Below are 22,709 nucleotides of genomic sequence, written 5' to 3'. Positions count from 1 at the left end.
TTCTGCCCTTCTTCATCTTGCATCTTCTGTTCTTCTCTTCTTTCTTGCATACTTCTGTTCTTCTTGGGCTAGGAATATGTGAATTTTAGTGTAGGAGTGATATAGGATTTGTAGGACCTGACTGCCTTTCCAAATGTTACATGATGAGTTTGTAGGCCTTAGTAATTTTTTGTACCTTCATTGTCGTCTCGTCGTATTATGATTCTTCCCATGCTCTTCCGTTGTGTTGCATTGTCGTGACATGAAATGTTTGTGCTGCGTGTTGTCCTCCTGAATTCCAACCTAGTTGCAACCTGCATTTCCAGTATGGTGTTGGACTTTATGTTGTTCTTATTGCCCTAAGTGCTTTCTCAACATATCTGTAACCCCTCCGTCGCTATCTCGAAGCATCTGGTGTTCAGGGAGCTGGTGATTGGTGTTGGTGGCGATGTCCCTTTTTTCGTGTAGAGATATTTGTTTACAATGTTTTGATTTATATAAACAACAAGAGATTTTGACTCTATACAATGCAATGTTTATAAAAATGAAGAAAATTATTATTTATTTCTCATATGATAATTTAATTAAAGCATATATCTATCATTTTTATAGCCTACCACCTCTTCATTCTTTTAATTGTTGTGTACCACTTATTGTTTGTGTGCATGTTGTAGTGTACTTGATACTACAAGAGATTGTTAGTGTGTACTGTGTCTCTTTTTCTTTTAATTAATGTGTTATTTTGTTGAATGAGATTTTCACTCTGCAGCGGAGTGTGCGCTGATATGAAACTTCCTGGGAGATTAAAACTGTATGCCGGACCGAGACTCGAACTCGGAACCTTTGCCTTTCACGGGCAAGTGCTCTACCAACTGAGCTACCCAAGCACGACTCACGCCCCGTCCTCACAGCTGTACTTCTACCAGTATCTCGCCTCTTGCCTTCCAAACTTTACAGAAGCTTGCCCGCGAAAGGCAAAAGTCCCGAGTTTGAGTCTCAGTCCGGCACACAGTTTTAATCTGCGTGTTATTTTGTTGATTCTTAATTTATTTTTCGATTTAGTGGTTAGTACACGATTTGCGATTGCCCATCTGTCTCTTTCCCTTTCTTCTCTTTTACCATTTCTTTCATTCACATTCTTTTAGGTGGCTCACGTGGGAGATGCCAATACTTTTATGTGTTTTTGGGTTTGTTAGCTCTACGGCATTTTCGTGAGTAATCCTGGAAATTATAATTGGCCCTTTATAGATTGCAAAAAATTTTCTGCATTTATTTCGACTCTTATGTGAAAGGTAATGTGTTCTTATGAATACCTTTTGGCCCAGTGTGAAGCGTTTCTTTGTGGCAGATTTGTCTTGAGTGATCTTACGTCTCATTGCTGCTGAGTGAATGTTTTGTAGGGCAGAAGCGACGATTTGTCTATGTTGCTTTCGGGGAGTAACTGGAAATTTAATGATTTTTTTTATTTTTTCTGGAGGATCTTTATTCCTTAATACTGTAATTGGTGGATAAGTCGTGGTACTATGTGGTGTCTCATTAATTACTTTTTGGAAGTCTCGTAGATATAGTTCACAAGTACAATGGTTCTTTCTAGAAAATAGTCTACAAAGTGTTCCCAAATCTTTCATGGTACATCGGCCGAATTTCCACTTGGTTTATATTTGGAAATAAAGTTGGGTTTGATTTTTAATTTGTCTAATGTGTTTTTCCAATGCACTGATCTGTATTGGGACCCATTATCTGAGATAATTCTTTTCACTCTCCCAACTTGTTGTATAAAGTCCTTTTGAAGTGCTTTACTAATTGTAAATCCAGTGGCTTTCTTTAAGGGTGTAAGTGTAGTGTACTTTGATGCTAGTTCAATTACAACAAATATGTAGGTGGAGCCTTTCCTTGTTCGTGGAATTGGACCATAAATATCGGTTGCAGCGATCTGTCTTAATTTATCAGGGATAATTGGAAACATTGGGGGTCTGGTATGATATGTCACATGTTTTGACTGTATGCATTTTTTACAACTTTTAAGAACGCATCGAATACGTCGCTCCATATTTGGGAAGTGTACTGTTTGTTTCATTTTTAGATAGCATTCCTTGGGTCCAAAATGTCCACTGCTAAAGTTGGTATACCAAATGTATTTATTAAGAACTTCGTCAGGGATGCATGTTAGCCATTGTGCTGTATCATTATTATGTTATTACGTAATATAGGATAATATCTTTTATTTATGTAATTTTTTCTAATTTCTGTGTTGATTTTATCGGTAAGTTGGTGTTTAATCTTGAGGAGGGTCTGATCTTTGTTTTATTCGTCAGATAAATTTTTTAAAGCATTTGTGATAAAATTTTCTAATGGTACGTTTTTCAACTTACGAAATTCTTCATCTGCTTGTTTATCCCATATTCAGGGTGTGTTTTTTCTTGTCAGTGCACACAGTCTAGGTGGTGCAAGTGTGTCTATCCATATAAATTTTTTGTAAAAATTTATCAACCCCAGGATTCCCCTTTGACTTTTCTTGTTGTAGGGAGTAGGAATATTACGAATAGCGTCTATCTTCTTCTCGTCTGGCGTTATATATACCTTTTGCTGTTATGTTATGTTCTAAAAATTTAATTTCTGATTTTACAAAATGCGATTTAATAATGTTGACGGTGACCCCATGTTTTTTCATAATTTGTAGGAAATTATCCAGTATACAATTATGTTCTGCCCAAGTTGCCTCCGCCACAAGAATGTCGTCCACATAGCAAGTAATTTTCTGAAGTATGTCGAGATTCAGTATAGAATTCAGGCCGCGAATAAAGGCAGCTGACGAAATTTTGAGGCAAACGGTAACCGTTTGAATTGGTAGCAACGACCAAAGACAATAAAGGCTGTGTATTTTCGACATGAATGCTCCAATTCTACTTGCCAAAAACTTTAACGCAAATCGATGGATGAAAAATTCTGTACTCCATGAAACTTCTGAATCAACTCTTCCAATTTCTCTGGTCTATCTGTTTCCGAAATTATAATTGTATTTATTTGTCTTGTACCAAACGTATTCTCCCATCCTTCTTACTTACAACTTGTAAGGGTGAATTATATGGTGACATTTTTCTGATTTCAAGAAATACTTGCTCTCGATAACTATATGGTATGGAATAAGGTGGAACACAAAAGGGTTTATGATCTTTGACCTCAAATTTGTATTGAAAATCTTTGATGCTACCTGTCTTTCGTGCAAATACCTACGCATGTGATCTCAACATGCTTTCTAACATTTTTTTTTTTTTTTTCGTGGAGCGAAATATCACCCATTTCCTCTATCTTCATACTAATCTCTTGATGAATTTCTTCTATTATTTGTGGTGGGAGTGGGTCAAGGTTTTCCTCGAACTTTCATCTAGGGTGTCTCTCCTCCTCTATTTCATTCCCTTCTTGACTTAAATGCAATTGCTTTACTTTTCCCAGTTCATTTTCATCGTTAAAAGTTTGAATAAAATATAGTATTACATCATCTATTGTTACGAAACCTTGTGGTATGGAAATGTGAACCTTACGCTCATTCATGAAATCTACACCGATTATCACATCAGCCGTAAGTTTTGGTACGAGTATAAAATTGTTTTCAAACTCGTAACCTTGGCAATTGAATGAAAGACGTGTTTCGTATTTCACCTCTGTTGCATTTTTTCCTAAGGCTCCAAAAACTCTTATCCTTTTTGTTCTTAAAATCGGTAATTCTTTCTCTCTATTGCACCTTTCAAATAGGCTTCCTGATATAGCTGTCACTTGACTCCCACTATGATTGCTCGTGTCGTGATTTCACCAATGTTTATCTTTAATATTGGTTGTATAAATGTGGATGTTACGATTTCCTTTTCTTGCATCAAATGCTCTGCTATAGATTCATAGCTTAACCTGTGGATAATTGTACCTTCCCTTTGCGTTTGTGTTTGCTTTGGTGTTAAGTCCGTGAGCAAAACCATTTGCGACCTATCTACCTCTTTTCGTCTGTTTTCGAGCTCCTGTCTCTCCTTTTCCTTCATTTCCAAACATTCCCGAATGTACTCTCTCTCTATCTCCTCATAGTCATCCATGTTGTCTTTTGTGTTCGTGGCGTCTGTCCTTTGGACGGCCGCTGTGGCCTTGCGGTTCTAGGCGCTTCAGTCCGGATCTGCGGTGCTGCTACGGTCGCAGGTTCGAATCCTGCCTCGGGCATGGATGTGTGTGATGTCCTTAGGTTGGTTAGGTTTAAGTAGTTCTAAGTTCTAGGGCACTGATGACCTCAGGTTTAAGTCCCATAGTGCTTAGAGCCATTTGAACCATTTTTTTTTGTCTGTCTTTTGTTTTTATCTAGGATACTCTGCTCTGTTTTATCGCGTTGATTTACTTGCTTCTGGTCAAATATATTTCTAAGTCCGGTTAACAATGCTTCATCGCTTAATTCTTTAATACACGGAAGTGGTGGCAGTTCATCCTCGCTTTCAGAATTTTCCCATTCTATGCTGTTTTCCCAGGCTATGTAGCGTAATTCAAGTGGATCTGGTGCTGACTCTTTATCGGAAATTTTCGTAAGTCCCCGTTTGTCTGAATTTTGGCTATTTTAAGTTTTTCTAATTTTGATCTAGCTTCTTCCAAAATATAAATGTCCTTTCTTGATTGTTTTAATGAATGGACGTCAGTTTGCCTAACCTCTTCCGGATTTTACCGTCAATCTTTACGTTTTTCAGGATTTGGTGGCCTAATTTCTACTTCTGGTTTCCCTTTGCTGTGTTGTTCTTGCCTCTGTGGACCATAATTTCCTCGGTAATTATTCGCGCCCTGGTCTCTCCAGTTGCTGGTTCTAACATCTTGACCTCTTTCAAAGTACCCTTGACCGTTGGCATTTTGATTCCTAAACCCATATCTGCCAATGTATGAGTGGCCTTTACCGTTCCTATTTCGGTACCAATTATTCTAGTTATCGTTTCTATGCCAATTGTCTCCATTGTGCCACTGTCCTTGTCTGTTAAATTGCCTAAAATTATTGGTGTTAGGATTACGATTATTATTATTGGAATATTCGTTCCTAGTCCTCTCCTTCTGCTGTTCCCTTTCCTTTCTTCTTTCTTTCACCTCGTCTTCTTTAAACATAAATTCAAGTTCCCTTAAAACCTCTTTGAATTCTTCGGTATTTTCATTTTTCCCTACTGTCGCCTGTTGATACTTTCAAATGGTTCAAATGGCTCTGAGCACTATGGGACTCAACTGCTGAGGTCATTAGTCCCCTAGAACTTAGAACTAGTTAAACCTAACTAACCTAAGGACATCACAAACATCCATGCCCGAGGCAGGATTCGAACCTGCGACCGGAGCGGTCTTGCGGTTTCAGACTGCAGCGCCTTTAACCGCACGGCCACTTCGGCCGGCTGTTGATACTTTACCGGTAATTTCATTCTAGATAGACATATCAGCTCTCCGTTACTGTATGGTTTGTCTAGGCATTGATACTTTTTGTCCATTGTACCAAAGAATTTTACCACGCTTTTCTCTCCTGAGTTATCATATGGTGTCATCTGAAGTAACTCGTATTTAATTTTGTTTTGCGCCTCCTTAGACCAATATCTTTCGAGAAATGCTGTTCTGATCTGTAGGTAAGACGTACAGGTAGCTGCGATCTTTAGCATCACCCCTGCTACTGTCCCTGACACGTGTGCACAAATGATGTCAAGTTTGTGAGCTACGCTCCAGTGGTTTGGTAATCCTACTTGAAACTGACCGATGAATATGCGTGCATGCAAGCTACCGCCTTCTTCCTTGAAATGTTGAAATGTTCTAACTGTAAGGAAGTGGTTTGTATCATATCTACTCATAAATCCGGTTTGTGGCTGATTCATGGACTCAAATAATCTGCCACTGCTTGTGTCGTCGTGTTTATTCTCTGGTAATCTACTGCCTGTCTGCCTGTTCTCAATTTCCTGACTCATATCCGCGTCATATCGTATCATTGGTGAACAAAAGAGTTGTTCGTGTGTTTCTACTGTCGTCGTTCGCGGTATAGTACCTGTGCTGCTATTATGTTGTGTCATTGGATTTACTGGTTCAGTTTCCTGTCTTTCGATTGGTATCGGCTGAATGTATGTGTTCCGCTTTTCTAGATACTGTTCCTGGTCCTGTGGCATGTCATGTATTATTTTAATCGGGGTTTTCTGTTTCGATGTCTGCGCGAGTGTTACGTCTAGCCTTGGTTCTACTTGAAGTTTCTTAGACGGCGCGTATTCGTGTACTGAATTAATGCTTGACGTGTAAGTTGTTTCGCTACAGGTGTAATCGGTCTCGATCTTTTCTTCGACAGTTTGTATCGACTCTGTTCGAAGCTTTTCAAACTGATCTTTGTTTTTAAGTTCTATTTTATTGATCCGCTGATCATATTTTTTCAGTGCATCCTTTGCGACCTTGCTTTGAATTGCTTGTTCTTCCGAAATTTGTATTGCTGTTCGAGTGGCTTTTTTCGTAAAATGATCCACCTTTTTGTCAACGTTTACGATGTCCAATTGGACCTTGTCCACGTCAGTGCGTAATTGCTGCTGACCTTGTGTTAGTACCTGAATTCTTTCTCTAGATTCTTTCACGTCTTTGTTTATCTGAGCGATCTGACTATCAAATCTGGCGATCCCTTCTTCCATCTGGATTTTAACCTGTTGGATCTGTGTCTTAATAGCCTGAATATCCTGTTGGATCTGTGTCTTAATAGCCTGATTATCCTGTTTCAATTCCTGATACTGTTTTGTCATCTGTGTATTCTATTTCGTTATCTGTGTATTAATTGTATTAATATCCTGATTCTGTTTCGTCATACTAGCGTTCATTTTTTGTAACATCTCCATGATCGCGTCCTGTCCTGTAACACTACCTTCTGCTGAACTATGTATTCTCTATCTATTTTTTCTACTCGGTCACTTACGTCGTTTACTGGGCTATGCTGTGGCGTTTCTAAGTTTGATAACTGCAATAACCCGTGCTGTCTGTGTTGAGGACTAGTTGCGTTTGTCATTGAACCATTACGTGGCGCAAACAACTCCGCATTCTGCTCTCTCTGTTGTGTATGTCTTGTGTTTGCATGTACAGTTGCGTCTGTTACGGAACCTTATCGTGGCGCTCGTAACTCCGCAAAATTCTGTGTATGTTGTTGGGGCATATTTAGAATGTGTACGATAGATTCCACGTATTCTAAATGTTCCCACTCTTCCTCACTGTCTACTTCTCTTTGAACGTTAGCTAACTGCCGGTTCATTGACTGTATTGACGCGTATTCTGTCCCTGAATACGCGGCAAACAAACGCGTTTCCTGTGCTCGTTTCGCTTCTAATCTTTGCCATTTCCTACGTGGGCTGTCTATTTCTGGATCAGAATGTGCCCTACCTGGAATTTCATATTCTGGAAATTCGATGTTCTCGTCCCTTCGATTCCCATATGTATGATCTGTCTCAATTTTATTCCAGTCTGAGCCTGCTGATTGTGCAGCTCCCCGACTGTCCTATTCTCTGATTCACCGTTTGTCCTAATCTCAGGTTCAACTTCTGTCCCATTCTCAATAAGCTCGTTTACTTGCTGTCTATCTGGTTGATTCTCCCCCATCTTGTCTACTCGCTGTCTTTCACGTAACCTTTTGGCTTGTGCTCTCGTTAACATGGTATTTCTTTCAACACACCGCAACCCTATCTACAAAACTGTACCACCACTTACCAGTTGGCTGAACCGACAACTACAACAACGTCATGACTTCTCGGCTAATGTTCTGTCTGCTCTGCTACAGTCTCCATTCTACACCAGTGCGCTTGCAAAGGGAGAAAAATGTTATTTCCTAATTCTAACTTACATGATGCTGCATCACACTGCGTCTCTGCGTCACTCTGCGTCTGTGCCTATCACCTGAAAATCCCATGCCCTAGCACCTACACAAAAATCGTAAAAAAATGATAAATTTACCAACACAAGAACACACGCCCTTTTCCCTACAATTTTACTTCCTTCACTACCTTTATCTATTCTGATCCCAATCTTTGCAAATAGCTATTTAATACATGAAAGAAAGTTCTTCAAAGTGCTATTGCTGCGACCTGCCGTACCTAACTATCCTGACACTTTCCTATCCTGGTAGCTTACCTATTTTATCTATCCTGGCAGGCTCGCTATTTTCTGTGAGCGAGTGGGTGCTATTCTGTCATTCTGCGCAACGGATTAATCTGAGATGTTCCCTTTAAAGTGTGGCTCTTGCAAGATGCAATTTCCACCCCCACACTACTACAGAAGTCAGACAGACGGTCATAACGTTTTAAAGAGAAATGCCTGAAAACCTTTCAGCAATAAATATCTTCTGGAGTCGTCCGCTGTAAGGAAATGACACAAAAATTCACAAAATTTCTTACGTGGCTAGTGGGGTACTTGGGTACTGGAGTAGTGCTAGTTAGTACAACAAAAACACGAAACTTACGAAAATTATTATTTATTTTGCAAAAATTCTGAGAAATCACATGGCACTTTTAGTTATGAACTGAACAAGTCATTTCCGGGTTCTTTTCGGAATGTGAAGTTACCTCTTAAGGATAGGATTCCCTAATGAAATTTCTATACGAAGTTTAAGATTGTTATTGACTTGGCAAAATGGCTGAGAGCCACGCCTACTCAACTTGAATAATTATCCGTTAGAATGTTGCTAGGTAGGGTCGAGGCTGTCGCATGTGAAATGTAGTGAAGTGTACTGTTGTGGAGTAAATATGGGGCTCGCAAGAGCTGTACCGCACAATAACGTAAGCTGCGATGACTGCTGACAAATAAAATAACTCTCGTTCTGTCTGGATTGACCTTCGCCAATCAAACTCTCCATTTGCCTTGATGAAGTCATGGACTCCTATTCGGCCCTAGTCTAACTATTGGTGTGGTACACCTGTCAGATAACCAGTCCACCGCAATGCCACTAAAAAATTCGCTCGCAGGCATTTAACTATAACTCTGTCCGTTTATACCGCACAATAAGTGTGGCGGCCAACAGAGTGAACAACGCTTAATAGCAAGGACTCAATATAGAGTCACACTCCGATTCGCTCTCGACAGAGCTGCTCTCCCAGTGAAGTACTGAAGAGAGACTTGTTCCTCACTCTGTGAGTACGCATACGAGCGCACACGCTCTCGTTACGTGTTCTCGCTACAAGAGCGACAACGGAACGGCCCCTCTCCACGCCACACATGAAGGGGTATATCTTTTGGTCTCTTCAATTACTGCTTCAGCTCAAGGCGTCAGGAATATCGTCTGCCAATCACCATTGCTCTTCTAAAACGGGAGAATGACGTTTCGTTTAAGGCGACCAATCCTAAAATCTGTAGCATCAGCGGTTGGCGTTTGCTATCTCCCTGTGAAAACCTCTGAAACTGCATGCTATGTTAGTAATGATTGCATAGGCTGGGTGCTCCCACACAATGTAGCGGAATTTGCTTTTAAGGTGAACACGGGGTCATTCTTCCTTCACTCAGGCAATCGCTGTCTGCTCTACGGGCGGTCGCCAGCAGACATAGATAGGTTGGCTCGTCCTCTGAAGGGACCGGCCTCCCAGCATGTGGTTTGCCTCTCCTGAACTAAAAGCCCCTGCGTCCGTCGTGTCTTGAATGTGTGTGTGTATGCCAGCCTCGAGTATTTCAATCTCGGTGCGCACTTACGATTTTCTAGTTATTTGCATATCGTTTATGTTGTGGATTGGCAGGAGAGCCAACCCACGGAGTTTGGAGGAAGCCGAAAGGCACGCGTTTAAGCTCACGCAGGCTGGCGTGAGGTCTGGAACACAACAAGGAAATCAGAACCCAGAAAAACGGACGCAGATGGTGGAATACTTAACTTTAATCCATCAATGTTGAACGTAGCTCTTGTCTGTACATTCTTCACAATATCAATAGCAACTGATTATGGCGCCTTGCTAGGTCGTAGCAAATGACGTAGCTGAAGGCTATGCTAAATATCGTCTCGGCAAATGAGAACGTATTTTGTCAGTGAACCATCGCTAGCAAAGTCGGTTGTACAACTGGGGCGAGTGCTAAGAAGTCTCTCTAGACCTGCCGTGTGGCGGCGCTCGGTGTGCAATCACTGAGAGTAGCGACACGCGGGTCCGACGTATACTAACGGACCGCGGCCGATTTAAAGGCTACCACCTAGCAAGTGTGGTGTCTGGCGGTGATACCACGGTTTACATGAATTTATACAACATTGACTTTATCTTATCGATGTGTCTTGATGTGCGGAATATGATTGTGAGGGCGGAATATGTAAGCAATGAAGGTCAGGAGACCACGACGTCTTACAGTGGAAATTAATAAAAATACTACATGTAACTTATCTTCTACACCCATTTACCATACACACTCCCCCGTCCTGCGTTGCTGAGACTACTCGATGGATGTTGCTGTCTCTTGTCGCTACTCATCTGAGATGGAACTGGATGTACTGAAACTTACAGTGGAAAATTTACACAAAAAAAACATGGCAGACTTCGCAAGTTATAATGCAAAGACTCTACCTCTGTAAACAAGTTCTTATAAATATCATACCTGTAGACTTCTCATGTGTGCAAAGGTCTCACACCACGACACCAATTACCGAACTTGTTGAGGAACTCCATACCTTCTGCATAACACCGCTCATACGATAAATCACGATGACCGCACACGTTCAGAGACGTGACGTACCATCGTACGAGAAACTCGCCACACTCCAGAAAGGTTACGCCCAGAAGCAGCGGCATGGCGGGCACAAATGCCACCTTTGCATATCCGCCTCCAAACCCTAAGAGTATGGTGCAACGCACTGTGGCGTGCCCAATACGCCTACGAAAAAAAAAAGAACCTCACTGAAAATAGGTGCAAAACTGCAGTTGTTTGCCCATGACATCAGTGACAAATACCGCGAAAACAAACAAATGGTGGAACACAGTAAGACGTACCCAGAACACTGTCGATATGCATCCAGTAGCTCTTCCTGAACAAAGACACAGTAATAGGTATAGTGTAAAGACAAAACACACATGAAGATTTAGTTTGTGTTACCAACGTCTGGAAAGAGTGGTGGCTCCCCCATGTAACGGGAAGTCCGGAAAAGTGAATTAGACCGACACTTCGCTTTCTGAGTTAACCAAGTTCGCGCAAGATCATATGTCGCTTCAAGTCACACATTTACATGTTATAGAATATAAATAAAAACAAATTACCACACTTAATGTTTAATATGTACACAACAGTAAGTAGTTTTCTAACCCAGTTTATTTTACAAATGTTTCCTTTTTTTTCACACACAGGCACCACCTTTTTTTTCCTATACGAAAACTACGTTCCCGTGCTCCTTACATTTCAACGTATGTTAACGGCTCTGTGCGAGTATTTGTGCGGATTTTCCCCGAGCCGAATCCGCACGGACTTGGCTTCAATCTCGCCCTCCAATTCTGATTCGGTGTTGGAACTCAGGTTAGGACCACGTATTTCGATTGACGCATCCCGCTGTTCATGTGAATCTCTGCGCCTCCAGCTCGTGTCGTACTGGCGGGTATCGTTTTGCCTGTGCAAGTTACGTTGCCATCCTGAATTTTATCTCCCATAGTCCCGTCTCCTGGATGTTCCATCTCGCTCATTCCTCCTGTCATTGTTGTTGTTACTGCGCGGTGCTCCACGAAAGTCGCCATTGTAATGGTTATATTGCCCTTTCCTTCGATCGCGTGCCGCTTCTTTTTTAAAAACTAGCTCCAATTCGCGCAGAAGGCTTTTTTGTGTTTCAACATTTGATCTGTACTTTCCTACAAGCGCTTGCTGGTAGTTGCTTGGCAGTTTCGCGAAACAGAACTTAATTATTTCACCATCACTATGTAGCACATCAAGAAACTGATTGTTTCTAATTAAAGCCTCAAAGAGCTTTGTGGGGCTCTTGTATCCTGACGCCTCCAGATCTGGACACAAAATGATTTCTTGTTTTATTCGGTCTTGCACTTCGCGCGACCAATACGTTCCGAGAAACGCGTCGGTGAATTCTTGGTGCGCGTTTTCTCAGCTGCCGTGCCCTCGATGTTCCCGCAGATGTATTTCTAATTTTGCTGTCAGTGACCAAGACATTGATAGCGTGTTAGAAAATTGTGACAGCCAAATTTTTGGGTGAAGTGAGCCTCCATTTTCCCGGAAATTTTGGAATTTGAGGACCGATAAAAAGTGTTTGTAATCAAACTCCGGTCCCTCGTTGGTTGTAGTATCAAACGCGCCCGTTTGTTTGATACGAGCTGACATCTCCTGGTGCGTGCTGTTACCACATAGTTCCGCCCCATAATTATACTGAAACTGAGCGTTAGTTGTTGCGGTCGGGCTGTCATTTTGCGTCCGTGCGCCCTGTGGGCTGCTGTGCGCGCTTCGTAGTCGACTGCCGTCCGGCGCCACACTTCCATGTCCGCCAGTCGTCGCCTCTGGACGCGATGTACAAATTTGTACTTGGCGTTCAAGGCGTGCTAGACGTTCTTCTACGCTTTCGCACCTTTGGGTAGTGCCCGCAACGCGTTCTTCAATTCTTTCCATTCTTTGCGTTGTACTCGCAAGTGCTTCCTTCCCCTGAGCTTTTATTGCATCAATTTCAAACGCATTGATGTGTCCAATTCACCTAGCGATTCTTGCACGGTTCTTTGCAATTTTTTTTTTTTTTTTTTTTTTTTTTTTTTTTTTTTTTTGCGCCAGCTGCTTCAACCGTTGCTGCTTCCACCTTGGCTTCAATGGCCCTTACCTTCGCCTCGACACTCGTCTTACCGACCTCCGCTATTTCATTCTTCACTTCGTTCACAACCGCAAGTACCTTATTCTCTACTTCATCCATTCTCTTTCCTAGGCTCTGTTTTATGTCCTTTACCACCCCCAAAATCTCCAATAATAAATCCTCCGGCTGACTAGGCCCGTCTTCACCAACAGGTGATATTACTCTAGACACTTGAGCACTGTTATATTGCCAAGGCCGAATTTTCGTCGGTATGTTCTCATCTGTGCCCTTATTTATATAAACAAGAGCCTCCACATGCCTATTTACTTGTGCCCCCCTTCTTTCTCACTGCTTTCACCGTTCAGATCCTCCCGTTCTCGGTCTGCCTCCGGTTCGCGTCTAACGTCTGTGTTCCACACCTCCCGTCCCGTAGGAAGACTCAACAGTTCTTCATCTGGCTCAGCCCTGTTACTTCCCTGATCCTGCTCCATCGTGTGCAGTCTATTTATTGGAGACGCGTTCGACAACAGTCACGCCCTGCTACGACGAAACATTCATTCAAGGAACATCAACAACAAGAAAAATATAACAGCGAAAACCCCATACAACACTTGACACAAAATTGCACTAATCGACTCCTACTACTAAAAAAAGAAGAATTTTACCCACAAGTACAAATGTCGATAAAACAACCCCTCCAAAATAATTTCAACTCTGAAGCAACGCAGTCATTTTCAACGGAATGTGATGTGGTACAGATCCCACAAAAATCAACCAACACACACAAAATAAAACAACATGAAATTACTAAATAAATGAACAAAATCAATGGCTATTACATGCGCGCCGCCAAATATTTCTATCACTAAATCAAATTACAGCGAAGAATTTTTTTGATCAGGAAATGTTATCGATCAAGTCCTGACAGCAACTCAGCAATAACAGAAAAGACCCGAGGCAAGGGTCGCCATATTATTCGAGGTGCCGGGGTGGAGACGACCCACTCCTTATCTACCAGCTAATTAATTATGAGCACAACGGTAACGGAAGGAAATGATGGTGGACCCTGCTAGTTGGTAAAATAAGGAATTCACACTCACAATAATTTAATAAAAATTGTAATATACTCAAAAAAGAGAACTTTATCATAACAAACCACAGGAAATGGGATTCTGCATATATCTACGAAATGAAATGCGAATTAAATATTTAGTACACATCACAACATAAATGCATGATTATCGACACACACAGTAGGTTAAAGGAAAGACTATACTGAAATATTATGACAATAAGAGTTGGCTCAAGAACAAGGGGCTCCTACTCTCTGTGGTGCAATAGATTGACGATAATGAATGGAGGTCTTATGAATCAAATATTAATCTCCTGACTATATAGCAGTATCGCAATTAGTAGTGAGAGTTCAAATGGGATCACATGGAGAGACAAGCAAGGTGTACTTTTAGCAAAGTGAGCGCGAGTGCTGCTGAGGGATTCAGTATAAAAGTCATAAGGTCCTACAATGCTGGTGTCGCAAAATACTGTACCAGTACTGAAATCTGCAGCACGTCGTCGGTAAGCAGCGTCCCGATGATTTAGGCGCCGACTTCTGCCGTGCAGTGACTGTGTCAACCCCCGGCCGCGAAGGCTGTCCGAGAATTCTAAGTTCTTCTGAAAACGAGCGACCAAGTCGCAATACCGTCCGACTCCGAGGAAGATCAGATCCCGAAGAAAATCTCTCTGTCATGCGAACAAGCCGCGAAGCCAGCAGTGCTCAACTCCCTACTATTCTCTAAAACCGCGAATCAGCATTCAGTGCTGATTCCAAAATTCCCCCTCACTGCCTCGGAACATCATTCGCGCCAATAGCGACCCTTCCGTCCAATTTCGAGCAGGGCTTTATGACGTCAACTAGCCTCAGTTGACCAATCATGCCTCTGATACTCAGCTGAGGCACTGAACTTGCCGTTTGACGGGCTACGAAAACAACCTGCCTAGACCACCGGCCATCCGGTGCCAGACAGTCGCACTCACCAGGGCACAGTCCACAAGTTTTTTCCGAACCAAGAGGACAACGCAGTCAGTCGGTGCCAGGAATCTTCGTTCCGGTCGCGCCAGAACGGTAAACACATAAACTGCGGCGACACTCAGACGTCTCGCAGATCGTTTCGCCCTGCATACAATAGGCGAAACTCGACCGACGTCAATCGTTCCGCCAGGCGCTTAAGCCTATAGTACGAACCCCTCAGAATTCAGGGAAGTGCAGCTCTCAACCGGAAACGCTGAGTGCCGCGTCCTACGATGCTCGCCTTGCCCAGGCCACCCAAGGAAGTAAAACAACATGTTTAGGAATCAAGTACAAATACTCTCATTACAGTAACCTTATTCGGTCTGTTACTACCTTGCAATGACATAGAACATTAATAAAATTGATGAAAATGAGAGGAGACATGCAAAAGAGGGCACGGAACCTCTCAACAGTACAACAGGAAGAACACATGATTTAATGTGTATGAGATTTGGAAATATACAATGCATCGTGAGAAATTTAGTGTTCTGGGCTGTTTCCTCTAACAGTAACCATGATTCGAACTTATAACACTATTTGTTTATCGTTCCTCTAAAAAATTTTAGATTTTTATTTTTTATTTATTTATTTATTTTGCTTCAAAATTGTCGCATATTAGTCCAAATGGCTCTGAGCACTATGCGACTTAACTTCTGAGGTCATCAGTCGCCTAGAACTTAGAACTAATTAAACCTAACTAACCTAAGGACATCACACACATCCATGCCCGAGGCAGGATTCGAACCAGCGACCGTAGCGGTCGCTCGGTTCCAGACTGTAGCGCCTAGAACCGCACGGCCACTACGGCTGGCTGTCGCATGTTGCTACGGTATTTTCCAGTATAGTGTGCCATATTGGAGGTTGAGGTTCTTCGCATTGTATGTGAGTAATTGGGTTGGGTTGTTTGGGGGAAGAGACCGAACAGCGAGATCATCGGTCTCATCGGATTAGGGAAGGACGGGGAAGGAAGTCGGACGTGCCCTTTCAAAGGAACCATCCCGGCATTTGCCTGAAGCGATTTAGGGAAATCACGGAAAACCTAAATCAGGATGGCCGGACGCAGGATTGAACCGTCGTCCTCCCGAATGGGAGTCCAGTGTGCTAGCCACTGCTCCACCTCGCTCGGTTCTATGTGAGTAATGTATGTAAAATATTATGTAAATTGTTTATTACGTTAAATAATTTTCTGATGATATTTTGTATTTAAAAGTATTTGTGTGTATAAACTGTTCTTCAAAATGGTTTAAATGGTTCCGAGTGTAGTGGACTGTTAAGGCAGCCAGTCCATAGTGAAGTAGCCGAAAGGGCACGCGTCAACTCACGCCGTCTGGCGTTAAGTCTGGAACAGGATTCGTAATGAATGTGATAAAGAAAAGAACGTAGCTACTAGAACACTTAACTTTTATATTGTCCTTTGGTATACAGCATTCTGGATGATACAAGTGAGACTCTATCTTGAGGTACATGCAATGGTACAAATGGCGCCTTGCTAGGTCGTAGCCATTAACTTAGCTGAAGGCTATTCTAACTGTCTCTCGGCAAATGAGAGAAAGGCTTCGTCAGTGTAGTCGCTAGCAAAGTCGTCGTACAACTGGGGCGAGTGCTAGTACGTCTCTCGAGACCTGCCTTGTGGTGGCGCTCGGTCTGCGATCCTGACAGTGGCGACACGCGGGTCCGACATGTACTAATGGACCGCGGCCGATTTAAGCTACCACCTAGCAAGTGTGGTGTCTGGCGGTGACACCACACTGAGCACTATGGGACTTAACTTCTGTGGTCATCAGTTCCCTAGAACTTAGAACTACTTAAACCTAACTAACCTAAGGACATCACATACATCCATGCCCGAGGCAGGATTCGAACCTGCGACCGTAGCGGTCGCGCAGCTCCAGACTGAAGTGCCTAAAACCGCTCTGTCACTCCGGCCGGCAAACTGTTCTTGTTGATGTAAATTTGACAATTGTAAGAAATTGTCACGCTTAGTAACAATGTATGTAATAGGTGTTATGCAAAAGCCAGTGTGCTTTTGTTTGAAACGAAAGTGTATGGGGAGTGGAAAAGGTGGCAAGGGCGAATTGGCTGGCTACCTAGAGCAAGCGCTGTATGTAAGTCACACAGTCTGTAGGCAGCAGAGACTGAGGCAACATCCTTGTGGAGCAGAAGCTTTGCCTGAAAATTCGCAAAAAAAATGTCTCGGATGTAAACTGCAAACAGCTTACGACATAACTGCAAGTTGTTGGGCTACTGTATGTAAAACTGAAAGACGAAAAGAAGAGAAATTGAGTCCATACAGCAAAATACTTGCAGGGCATATTGTGGGTAGTGTAGCCGTCATAATTTTTCGCCAAATCCAAGCCTACAGCCACCAGATAACATTTTTTGGTATTTTACATTTGTAGAGCATGAACCACTAATTTAAACTGTGTTTTATTAGTGAATGATCATACTTAAACTCTAAAGAAACTGTTTCCCCCTTTATTTCATCCTAATCATATACATATGTAGGGTTCCGTCCTGGTGTTTAATTAATCCGAGTATCTTGTTTTACAGACTTATGAAGTGCCAAGTTAATATAAAGAGGCAACATTTAAATTGTTTTTGTGTAAATAATGAGAGTAATAACTTTTGAAATTAAGTTCAGTAAGAAAAAGTTTTTCTTGAATTGAAATATTCAATACAAAACGTTTGCTCTTTAGTATCTAAGTAATTTAGTATTTAAGGTGGTTGTTATGGAAAGTGCGTTTCGAAAGATCCCCCCTGGCCAATTGCTTTTAGCTTCCTTGAAGTTATCTAGTGGGCTTCTTCTCTTTGAAAAACGTAATGTATAAGGGTATAGTAGTCAAATAATTCGTGTCTGTACCAACATTGTTTACGTGGAGTAATATTTATTTGAAGAAGCAACTTAAACAGTAGCAAGAAAGTAAGCAAAATTCATACTCCTGCTTTTCCAATACTTCACTGTTTCATTGTCTGGATAGGCTGGCGACCGTTAGTGCATATTTTAAACCACTAAATGAACGTGGAAGTGAGTTGTCTTAGCTTCAGTATAATACTATTCATACTGCGTTTATTTCTAACCGCTGGGTAAGATCTTAGGAAAAGAATTGATTATGAAACATCCTGGCAGATATAACTGTGTGCCGGACCGAGATTCGAGCTTGGGACCTTTGCCTTTCGCGGGCAAGTGCTCTACCAACTGAGCTACCGAAGCACGACTCACGTCGCGTCCTCACAGCTTTACTTCTGCCAGTAACTCGTCTCCTACCTTCCAAACTTTACAGAAGCTCTCCTGCGAACCTTGCAGAACTAGCACTCCTGAAAGAAAGGATATTGCGGAGACATGGCTTAGCCACAGCCTGGGGGATGTTTCCAGAATGAGATTTTCACTCTGCAGCGGAGTGTGCGCTGATATGAAACTTCCTGGCAGATTAAAACTGTGTGCCCGACCGAGACTCGAACTCGGGACCTTTGCCTTTCGCGAGCAGGTACTCTAAGAATTGATTAGTCTGATTTACTTATCAGTTAGGCACAACACACGGTGAAATCCTGTAAAAAGTGTAACTCTATTGATTAGCTTTGCCTATTAACAGGACTACCTTCCCATAGCATACTTTATTTGGTAACTAAACTCCATTTACTAAGAGGGCAGGGCTTTCTATTATTTAGGTAAAAGTATACTAAATTATAATAGTAGTTGTAGGGTTGTAAACTCGACTGGTCATCGCGTCCACACGAGATTGTATGACAGACAAGGATACGTAATTTCATTCCGCCTCAACTCCATCATGGTGGCTGTCGAGTATTGGTGTGTCAATCTCTCAGCAGTCCAAATCCATACGTTTCCAGTGTGTGAGACAGGTGGACGAAGTGCTGGCCCATCCAAAAGTCGAATACGGGCTCTACTGATGTAGGTAAGGACGGCACAGGAAACATCCGGTCTTGCGTCACCATTTTGAAAGTTAACATTACAGAAACGTCAATGGTATGGCGAGCCACCGGCCTCATCACATAAGAAATGTGAAGGCTGTCATCCAAACCACCGGTAATGCGAACCAGAGGAGACCTTCTCGTGCAATCAGTGCCGCGTCATATCGCTATGAGTGCTAATCTCGTAAGAAAAGTGAAATGAAATGAGTGTATGGCATTGTTGGTCGCGAGGTCCCGTTCGGGTTCATCCGCCCGCTGCAAGTCTTATTTCAGTTGGCGCCACATTGGGCGACTTGCAGCCGCTGATGAGGATGAAATGATGAGGACAACAAAACACCCAATACCCGAGCGGGGAAAATCTCCAACCCGCCCAGGAATGTAAACCGGGCCCAGTGCATGGGAGGCAAGCACGTTACCGCCCAGCTAAGCAGGCGGACATGAGAAGTATAAATACAATCTTGTAACTTTCTTTCTAATCGGAACCTCCATCGTGATGCAGTAAGCAAAATTGGCACCAGAATGAGAAGACGACATGTTTCCAGTCCTGCGTATTGTGTCGTAGGTGTGCCTCTCCCTGTTGCCGCGTCAATGGAAACGGCAAAAATGTTCGCCGTATTGACTGTCAGTAGTGCTGCAAACAAAAACTTTGCCTGGCCCAAGTACATGACCGTAAGGTCATTGTATGGCCGAGCAAACAAGACGTCTGTCCTCTCGGGCACTACTCGCGAGGTACGTTTGATATCCTGCACGGAGTTTTTTAAGACAATTCTGAACCCGATATTGCAATGTCTGTGCTGTTAAGAAGAATAATGCAATGTTTCTTTGGACATGCATGCGCGCATGCATATAGCAGAGCAATATCGTGTTTATCCATCGATACCAGACAGCGACAGCGCATGCATATAGCAGAGCAATATCGTGTTTATCCATCGATACCAGACAGCGACTTTTAATTAAAATGTCCTCGCCTGCATGGTAATTACATAATGTGTGTACGAGTACAGGTTGTGACGCAGGAACGACGGCATATGGGTGTGTGTCGTGTGTTGTGCAAGGAAAGCTGAAGTGGTTAAGGCGACCGCTACAGCAAAGTAGGAAACCAAGGCTCGAATCTCTCTGCGGCAAAAATTTTCACTGTCGTCAGTGCCTTATGAAACTGAAGGCCGTTTTCACTCACAACTGCAGATACATTTCATGTACCTCCGAGCCCAGCGATTCCGTATTAGTACTACAGTTGTATGATCCCCTATAACGTTAGCAGCAATATCACGAAACGATAAACCGCAATCTCGGTAGGCTAGCAAGCATTCACTACAACTAACATGAGCATTTAAGAGAAAACAGTTCATTCTGAAAATATTATATACGTGCAGATCTTGTTAAATACTTGCAAGGATACCGAACGGTTACTGCTACTGTAGTTGCTCTTCCAACAGCAGCCTTTACGAGCAAACCAGTTGTGTATTTACCTGTGGTTACTCCTACCTCGTGAAACATGGACGGCCGGCCGCGGTGGTCTAGCGGTTCTGGCGCTGCATTCCGGAACCGCGGGACTGCTACGGTCGCAGGTTCGAATCCTGCCTCGGGCATGGGTGTGTGTGATGTCCTTAGGTTAGTTAGGTTTAAGTAGTTCTAAGTTCTAGGGGACTTATGACCTAAGATGTTGAGTCCCATAGTGCTCAGAGCCATTTTTTTGAAACATGGACGATAGATTGGACAAGAAGAGAATAGAAGCTTTCAAAATGTGGTGGTACAGAAGAATGCTGAAGATTAGATGGGTAGATCACATAACTAATGAGGAGGTATTGAATAGAATTGGGGAGATGAGGAGTTTGTGGCACAACTTGACAACAAGAAGGGACCGGTTGGTAGGACATGTTCTGAGGCATCAAGGGATCACAAATTTAGCATTGGAGGGCAGCGTGGAGGATAAAAATCGTAGAGGAAGACTAAGTGCTGAATACACTAAGCAGATTCAGAAGGATGTAGGTTGCAGTAAGTACTGGGAGATGAAGAAGCTTGCACAGGATAGAGTAGCATGGAGAGCTGCATCAAACCAATCTCAGAACTGAAGACCACAACAACACTCCTACCTCAGGTACTTGGGCTATTCACGGCTCTATTTAAAAACGATAGCTCGATGTAGTCATAGGGTCGAGGTGTATACGTCTGCTTTCACGCCCACAGCTGAATCGCTGCAAATAATAGCGTGTAGCTGTGATTCTCTAGTCAAATAGTCTACGAATTGTCCAGAATTTCTGGTAATAAAACACACAGAAACACAAAACAAAAGTTAAATAACTCATTAATAACAAGGGGTCTATTCTAACGTTTGTAACTGATGCACACGACAGAGAATTACGTTGAATAATGTTCATTCAATAAAGGACATCTCAAATAAACGCGAAGCGGTCTACTATATTCAACTAAATACAGACAGAAAATACCCTTATCGAATGCAGTAAAGCCACATTGAGAGTGTTACGAGAATAGCAGCAAAATCCCCAAACTAAACTGTAATCAAAAATATGCGAAAACTAAGTCCATTTCATAATCACAATACACGAGATATTCACCAGATCAAAACAGTTCTGAGCCGGCCGCGGTGGTCTAGCGGTTCTAGGCGCGCAGTCCGGAACCGCGCGACTGCTACGGTCGCAGGTTCGAATCCTGCCTCGGGCATGGATGTGTGTGATGTCCTTAGGTTAGTTAGGTTTAAGTAGTTCTAAGTTCTAGGGGACTGATGACCACAGATGTTAAGTCCCATAGTGCTCAGAACCAACCAAAACAGTTCTGAGTTCAACATGATAATTCACAGATTAACACAAGCGATGCAAAGAATAGTAACTCATTCTCTGTTTGTCTTATACTTGAGTACATGCAGACCTCTGAAAATATAAAGCCCCTTCAGAAGTTGAAGTATGATAGCTGATGTGCACCGCCCAGAATCAACTGCCTACGTGATCGCATGCCACTCATGACCACAGGCAGGTCTGCTTCCGTCGTGCACAAATGTAAATGTTTCCAATAGTCAAGATCTCATAGAGGCCGTTCACCACCAAGAATCTGTGAGCCACTCTCGGTAATATAGCACTCGATACTGCAGGCAGGTCCGCCTTCTTCCTGAACGGACATCCAAGTGTCCAGAACCGCTTCCTTGAGTTCTTCATTCCACTCGACTTCCATTGTATTCTGCTACTGTTTGCTTTTCCATTGACTGAAGTTGGACCCCACCAAAAAGTACATCGTTCTTAAGTTCTACAGACATCATTTGACTCAGTTTGACTACTTCCTGGACTAAGCTATTATATTACAACAATATTTAAACAAATAAATGTTATAAACTTTCAATTACAGTCAGACCATTCATAATAAAAACAAATAAAGGTGTGTCCATAAATAAGCAAGCCAGTATTCTTGAGCAAGTGCGCTCACGATAAATGAGAACAGATAGTCGTTAAATATTCTTTAAGGAGTTATTTAGGCCTGCTTGTCAGAAGGGTGTTCTGGCACTCTCTTACTAAGGTGATGTCAGCTAACATATGTGACTGATCACTCCTTAAATTACCATGATTTTGTGTTATCAATTGCAATTAATATTTGCTTAAGTTACTGGCAAAATAGAAAAGTGTTCACTAAATAAATATACAACTACGCCAAAATATGAGGTATTCGTGCTGTATTCATTTGCTGTGTGATTGTGGAGGATACTATGTTCTGACATACATTTGCATAATGAAAAATTGTAAAAAAACGTAATAAATTGATAAGAAAATAGATACAGATAAGTAGCTTTCAGGAATGATGGATTAAGTGCAATATTGTCATCTGAGATATCGTATGTTGTAGACGCAGGGAGCATTTAAAAGTTGTTAGTTAAAAGGTTAACTATGTAAATGTTTAGTCACTGTGAAATATTAACTTCTCCAGTTTTAAGGATATTGTAATATTGTTGTGTCATTAGATGAGTCTCATTTACCTGAGATCGCAGATGTATTCAGATCA

General features: G+C 42.3%; 1 non-coding gene across 1 annotated transcript; it reads right to left on the bottom strand.

Moving 5' to 3' along the window:
* Positions 1-792: 792 nt before the first annotated feature.
* Positions 793-867, bottom strand: Trnas-uga (transfer RNA serine (anticodon UGA)). Its single transcript has one exon. It is a non-coding gene; the product is annotated as a tRNA-Ser (tRNA).
* Positions 868-22,709: the final 21,842 nt, after the last annotated feature.

This window comes from Schistocerca nitens, chromosome 3 (genome assembly GCF_023898315.1).
Source record: "Schistocerca nitens isolate TAMUIC-IGC-003100 chromosome 3, iqSchNite1.1, whole genome shotgun sequence".
Classification (NCBI taxonomy): Eukaryota; Metazoa; Arthropoda; class Insecta; order Orthoptera; family Acrididae; genus Schistocerca; species Schistocerca nitens.
This window is presented reverse-complemented; position numbering and strand designations above follow the sequence as displayed.